Below are 8143 nucleotides of genomic sequence, written 5' to 3' on the forward strand. Positions count from 1 at the left end.
AGTTTTCAGAGTTGTTTCCTAGTTTTTATTTAATCTTTGCTCCTTCAAGCCAGCTGTAGTTCAGATTCTCACATAGTAAAATACGCCACAGCTGGCACTCCAACTCTATGCTTATCAAAACGAAAAAAGTAAAGGTTCATTGTTCACTCATGTTTCCTATTAAGCTTCTTCTAAAATCTGGCACATTTTTTTTCCCACACATAATTTGGCGTATGATTATTGTTTCCTTGTATTGATAGTCTTCATTTCATTTAAATGCTTTAATGCGTTGTAGGGTGGGTTCTTCCAAAAGTAAACTTCGAAATAGAGATAAGCATTCAGGACATTTATTTGGCAGCCCTATAAGTATTAGCAACTGTTGGAAGGAAAGGAAAGAAAAAAAAATAAACCAAGGGGAAGAAAAGAGGAATGGGTAAAGAGAGCAACTGACGCATAGAAAAGCCCCAAGGAAGGCCAAGGATAACCTTACAATGAGTACTAAAAGTGTGATATCCATTTGGAGGTGCACTACATGGTGGTGGGTGGTCAGGGCTTTATATTTCAGTCTTTAGCCATTCTCAATGTTGACTGTCACTTACAAATGGTTATGACAGACTTGAGAGAGGTAAAGCTTTTCCAGCTAACAACATTTTTTAGGGGATTGCAGCTGAAGATCATCAACTAGAAGTATTCTCATAAGATGTGTAAATGAGCCTTGCAATCCTTACGGGGGATAATAGTAATGTTTCATAGCATCCGTTCTGACTGTGTTTCTTGGAATAATTATTTTATGAGATACTAACTGGTGTTTCAAGGGGGGAAATGAGTTCTGCAGCCAGACAAGTTTAGCAAATAATAGGATAACTAGATTTCTTTACTTCTGGAAACTTAAACATGCTCTGGTTTGTGAAGCTTTTGCCTTAAGTGAATAGAAGACATAGAAGACCCCCACCAAGTATCCATATTACTATTTTGGACTTAGCCTCTTTTGAACCCTACTAATTGTGATCAAAGATGCAGAAAAATTCTATTTGGGCATCCCAGTGATCAAGGTCAACAGTGGGAAAAGGGTCCAGGGAAAAGCAAAAAGCAGGGTTTTAATGATGTTCTATATGTAACTTTCAAGGAACCAAGAGAAGTTCAATAGAAGATTCAAGGGTTTTGCAATCCCATAGGAAGAACAACAATATAAACCAATCAGACTACCAGAGCTCCCAGGGACTAAACCACCAACCAAAGTGTACACATGGAGGGACCCATGGCTCCTGCTGCATATGTCGCAGAGGATGGCCTTGTCTGGTATCAATGGGAGGAAAGGCTGTTGGTCTGATGAAGGTTTGATGCCCCAGTATAGGGGATTTCCAGGGTGGGGAGGAGAGATTGGGTGGTGGAAGGGAGAGCACCCTCATAGAATCAGGGTAAGGGGGATGGGATAGGGAGTTTCCAGAGGGGAAACCAGGAAAGGGGATAAAATTTGAAATGTAAATAAATAAAATATCCATTAAAAAAGATTTTAAAAAAGAAGATTGGGTTTTTAGCCAAGGGTGACTAGAGAATTTAAATCATAAAAATTCACATGCCAAGAGAATAAATTTGAGAGTATGGTATGCAAATTAAGGTCTTAATTAGAATTATGGAATTATTGTGCTTTATTTAAAAATGCTTTTGTTCCTAGGACTGAAGTGATTGAAAGAAAATAGGATTAGAAGAGGGAATGACTTATGTCCTAGTTGGGGTTAATATTACTGCAATGAAGCACCTTAACCAAAAAGCAACTTGGGAAGGAAATGGTTTATTTGGTTTATACTTCCATATTACTGTTCATCATCAAGGAAGTCAGCACAGGAACTCAAACAGCAGAAATCTGGAGGTAGGAGCTGATGTAGAGGCCACGAATGGGGTGATGCTTACTGGCTTGCTCATTATAGCTTGTTTAGCCTGTTTTCTTATAGAACCTTGCCTGGACCTCCAGTCCAGGAATAGCACCACTCACAGTGGGCTGGGCCCTCTCTCATCAACAACTAATTAATAAAATGCCTTACAGGTGGATCTCATAAAAGCATTTTCTGAATTGTGGTTCCCTCCTGTATTACTTAGGGTTTAATTGCTGTGAAGAGACACCATGACCAAGGCAACTCTTATAAAGGACATTTAATTGAGGCTGGCTTACAGGTTCAGAGGTTCAGTTCATTATCATCAAGGCAGGAACATGGCAGCATCCATGNAGGCATGGTGCAAGAGGAGCTGAGAGTCCTACATCTTCATCTGAAGGCTGCTAGGNGAAGACTGGCTTCCAGGCAGCTAAGTGGAGGGTCTTAAAGCCCACACCTACAGTGACATTCCTACCCCCAACAAGGCAACAGCTCCTCCAACAAGCCACACCACCAAATGGTACCACTCCCTGGGCCAGGCATATACAAATGATCACACCTTTCAGAAGACTCCAACTTGTGTTAAGTTGACACTAGTCAGGACAGACTGGAATGTCAAGAACCTACTAAGTTCATACAGGGTAATTCTATGATGATCTTTTTTTTCCTCTCATAATTATTTCATATTGAAAGCTTCATAATTATTTTAGCATTTTAAATGTTTTTAAATGGCCAGCTATATTTTACTTGCATATTATATTTTACTCTCTCATTACAAGGAAGAGTTTGCTTCTTATGTTCAAATGTCAGTATTTTCTGGTTGTGATAGTGCATATAATCTCAGAAGAGGGGAGGCAGAAGCAGAAAGATCAGGAGTTCAAGGCCATAATCAAGACCAACTTGAGCTAAATGAAACTCTGTCTCAAGAAAAAAAATCAAAACAATGTCAACACTTAATACACATTATACTTAGTGAAAAGTATCCCTTAAAAACTTTAAAGTCCATATATCTCAGCAAACTTCTTTACAATTAGAATACCCATTTCAAAGCTATGAAGCTTCACATTAGTGTGATCAATTTTCATGCAGGATTTTTTATTTATGGGTCACTTATGATAATAAATTTTATATAAATTTAAAAAATCTTTAAATTGCTATGATGTAGACTTATGAAAGTTTAAATTCCATGAACTAAAGTTTATTTTTTTCTTTTTGTATTTGACTGTAGCTTCCATTTTCTTGGTTCCATAGAAGCTAACTATAATTTCATCTGGTAAGGAGAAGGTGAGAAATTGAGTTCCTCTAGTTAAAACTTTTCTGTGGCTGTGAGCCTAGCCCTTAATGGCCGAGCCTAGTCTTATTATAACTTGTTATTCTGTATTTGGTTGATGTCCCTAGAAGATCTGTTCTTTTCTGAGTGGAGGTGAAGGAAGTTTGGAATCAGGGGAAAGGGGAGGTGGAGGAGAGAGTCTCTGTGTGTGTGGGGGGGGAACTGCAGTCAGGATGTAATATACATGACTTTAAAAAAAAAAGCAAAACTTTTCTGTGTCAAGACCTCAATTTCCCAGGTTAAATATGCATTAATGGAGGTTGTAAATCAAAGATTCTGCACAACCTCCACCCTCCAAGGTTCAGGAAACATTGTCAAATGTTGGAAGAAAGAATGTAAGAGCCAGAGGGTGAGGGAGGAATGCTGTGAAACCCTCTTATTGACCTGGCTTAGCTCTTACACATAAACTAGCACCTTATAATCATGGCTCCTTATACAAGACATACAGACGATCAAGGACATTAAAAATTCCATCCTGCAACTGGGAGAGGGTATGAAGGTCCTACCTCTAGCTGAGGAGTTGTTGGCAGTTGATAGTTGCTGTGGAAGGGAGAGTTAATTTTCTCTCAGGGTAGTTCCTGGTACATTCCCCATGCATAGTGGATAACTCCATACTCATGTGCACAGATGCTGCACAAATTGAACACAGTGAATTAAAACAAATAATTATATAAGAGTATATGAAGCTGGGGGAGATGTGTTAGGGAATATTTACAATCAAGGTACATTGTATATATGTATTTGAAAATACACTAAATTAAGTTACTTGTTTATACTTGTCTTAACTTGTCTTTCCTTTTAACATGTTAAAAAAAACTGACAGTATTTCTCAATGGGAAAGACACTGGGTGTACAAATCTGATGACCTGAGTTTGACCCTCAGAATCCATGGAAACAGCAGGAGTGAAAAGAATCTACAAAGTTATCATCTATCTTCTATATGCCATGGCATTTTTGAGTTCACTTCTCCTTAGCAATAACAAATAAAATATATTTAAAAATTTCTGAAAGAACACACAATATCTTAATAGTGTACTAAAGTTGGAGAAATTATTTAATCTTTCCATGCCCCAGTTTCTTTATCTTCACAATTGAAATAATAATAGGATATATCTCAGAGAAACATTTGATAAAGAAAGAAGTTAATGTGTGTAATAATTTTATAACATTAAAGTAACTTTAGAGATAATATTAATTCATCTTTTTTTTTTTTTCCGCAAACACAGGAAACCAGAAAGCTATCCTATGGCCAGCCATTGGAAAACACAATAGTAACTCAAAATAGTAACTCAAAATGACCTGCAGACTCAGAGGAGTCTGGATCCAAATACCAGTGCCATTGTCACAGGATTAAACAAAAGAACCTTCACATTTTATGGAACTTCACACAGAGACGTAAATGAAGAGCCAAAGCAAACCTGAGGAAACAGCAAAGCAGGAGACATCCCATTATTGGAATTCACAGTACAATGCAAAGGAGTGGCAATCAAAATAACATATTACCCACTAAAACCATGGATAGCCTAGAAATAAAACCATACATCTACAATCAATTTACTTTGCTCAAAGAGGCTAAAAGTGTAAAGTGGGGAAAGGCTAGTTGGGAAAAAATGGATGCTCTAGGTAGAGAAAAGAAAATAGACTTTTCTCATCAGTTATATAAAAAATAATACATGGAGATGGAAGCAATGCATTCTAGGGAGAATTCTGGAGGGGCAAGAGGGAGTCAGATATGAACATATTTTTGCATATATACATGAAATTTCATATTTAAAAATTGTTAATAGCCGGGCGGTGGTGGTACATGCCTTTAATCCCAGCACTTTGGAGGCAGAGGCAGGTGGATTGCTGAGTTCGAGGCCAGCCTGGTCTACAGAGTGAGTTCCAGGACAGCCAGGGCTACACAGAGAAACCCTGTCTTGAAAAACCAAAAAAAAAATTGTTAATAAAAATATGAAAAACTGTTCAAAATTTTTAATTTGAACTAGGATAAAACTTAAACATAAGACTAAGAACCCCTGAGCAAAAAAATAGGCATTTGAATGGCAAAGAGGTGTTTGAATAACAACCTTACACAGATAACACAGGAATGAAAAGCTGAAATAACTGGGCATTGGTGGCAAATGCCTTTAATCCCAGAACTTGGGAGGCAGAGGCAAGCAGATTTCTGAGTTCAAGGCCAGCCTTGTCTACAGAGTGAGTTCCAGGACAGCCATGGCTACACAGAGAAATCCTGTCTCAAAAATACCCAAAAGAATAAAAACAAACAAACAAACAAAACAAAACCAACCAAGCAAACAAACGCTGAAATAGATGAGCATGCAAAACACAACAGAGAATCCAGGGAAAAAACAGAGACACCAAAGAATGGGAAAACATATTTGCATATTATACAACTAATAAGGGGTGGATTTTAGAATATGTAAAGAACCCAAACAACTCTATACTCCAAAAAAAAAAAAAAACCCTCAAGAAATACACACTAAATAACAAATAAGTATATGAAAAAAAGCCTTCAACATCACTAATCTTTGGCTCACACACATACCACCTATTCCAGGTAAGGCTGGGATAGGAGAATGATTAGTAGTTCAAGTTCAGCCTGGGCTACATAATGCATCATGTGGTAGTCTAAGCTACATAGAGAGAACATGTCTCAAAAATCCCAAGCCAAAACTAGCCAACCAAAACCAAATTAAGAATTACAAAACTACAATATCATATTCCCAGTAAGAATAGCTAACATTGAAATAAACAACAAGAAGACAATCTCGGGATAAACAACAGCAATCTAACTGGATGTAAGGCCTGCTCAATAGGAGAGAAATAATGCTGGTACTGTGAAGTTAGCCAACTACCTATATATGTAGCGAGATCATGGATATTAGATGATAATCTAGTCCTGTCACATTCCTAAAGTAGTAGAATTCTTAACTACTTATTCTTATACCCACAGGTAAGTTTGGCTCCATGACTTTATTAAGGCATGCTTTTTGTTTTTGCAGTAGTAGACAGAGCTCAATACAGAAACCAACAACTATCCAAAATTCAGGGAACAACTGACCAAGGAGTGCCCAACACCAATTGATACATCTAGGAGGGAACGTTGCAGAAGATGGGACAGAAAGAGCTGGCAACCCAGGAAGCCTGATACAAAATAGTATTTTCTATGTATGATAGTGAAGCTGCACCCATGAAATTTCAAAATACAGTCACCTAAACAAGACTAGTACACCAGTTGACATGCCAATGTGAAGAGGGGAAATTTCACAGGGTCCAATCCCTAGATGGAGAGCTATAGAAAATTAATGGCACTCTCTCGCTCTTTCACCTGCTTGCCGTGTGGGACTGAGCAACTGCTAGATCCTTGGACTTTCATTCACAGCTACTACTGAAACATTGTTGGGAATTGGACTGCAGACTGATGGCTACATTGACTTCATGGAGTACGTTGCCGCCCTCAGCCTGGTCCTCAAGGGCAAAGTGGAACAGAAGTTGCACTGGTATTTCAAGCTCTACGACGTCGACGGCAACGGGTGCATATAGACAGGGACGAGCTGCTCACCATCATCTGGGCCATCCGAACCATTAATCCCTGGAGTGACTCATCCATGAGTGCCGAGGAATTCACAGACACCGTGTTTGCCAAGATCGACATCAATGGGGATGGGGAACTGTCTCTGGAGGAGTTCATGGAAGGTGTGCAGAAGGACCAGATGCTCCTGGACACACTGACCCGAAGCCTGGACTTGACCCACATCATGCGCAGACTCCAGAACGGTGAACACGAGGAGGCCATGACCTTGCAGATGTGGAAGCTCTGAGAGAGCCCTGGCCTCTGATGGAACCTGGCATCTGCTGCCACAGCCTCCGGCACTCGCACACTGTCCTGACCCTGGAGTGAAGAGCCAAAGTTTATTGAGCACCTACTGTGTGCTAGTATTAGATAAGGCATTTTCCAGCCTGGCCCATGTACCTCCATGATTTTAGGAACACATCGTTTTCCTGCCTGGAGGAAGATCCTGTCCACGACCTCCTCAGGCGTGAGCAGCTGGCCCTGGTGTTCCAGATCCGGCTCCACATGGCAGGCTTTCTTCAGCTTGTAAAACGCCTGCCAGAGAAAAAGAGCTGGGTTCCTCTGACAGACTCTCAGGGACCCGTGTGCCTTAGTGCCACCACCCAGCACTGGCCTCTGGGCTGAGCATCTTAGTGACAGCACCCGGATGTGCTGGTTCATTTGGCTAGCTAGAGTCAACCAGGGAGGGAGAACCTCATTTGGGAAAATGCTTCCGGTAGGCAAGTTATTTGGCATTTTCTTGACTTTATGATGGATGTGGGAGGGCCCAGTCCACTTGGAGGAATCAAAGGGCTTTAGGATGAGAGGCCCTTCACTAATGAATCGGAGGTGCTGGAGAGATGACTCAATGGTTAAGAACATTGGCTGCTTCCCCAGAGGCCCTGGGCTGGATTGTTAGACCCCACATGGTAGCTACAGCCCCATCACTCCAGTCCTGGGAGATCTGACCCCTCCTCTGACTCCTGAGGGCACGACACTCATGGTGCCACACATCGATGGTTTTCAGGAAAACTGTCAATACACATAAAACAGTAAAACATAGATTGCTTTAAAAAAAACCCCACAAATCCACACAAAAAAGAAAGAAAGAAAGAAAGAAAGAAAGAAAGAAAGAAAGAAAGAAAGAAAGAAAGAAAGAAAGAAAGAAAGAAAATTAATGGCTTTTGAGAGAGAGGAAGGGACAGTCTATCTCAAAGATGAATGAGTTCCCCAATTGGGCATTTAATACCAAACAGTCAGCCTTAAACACATAGACATATGATCAACAAAAACGAACTCAGCAGGATACACATGTACACATAAACACATGTGTGTGTGCCCTCGAACACACACTCATGCACACACACACCATACACACACACACACACACACACACACACACACACA

General features: G+C 40.1%; 1 pseudogene; it reads left to right on the top strand.

The window, feature by feature from the left end:
- Window positions 1-3433: 3433 nt before the first annotated feature.
- Window positions 3434-7004, top strand: LOC110313755 (annotated as a pseudogene).
- Window positions 7005-8143: the final 1139 nt, after the last annotated feature.

The sequence above is a fragment of the Mus pahari genome, chromosome X (assembly GCF_900095145.1).
Source record: "Mus pahari chromosome X, PAHARI_EIJ_v1.1, whole genome shotgun sequence".
NCBI classification, from domain to species: Eukaryota; Metazoa; Chordata; class Mammalia; order Rodentia; family Muridae; genus Mus; species Mus pahari.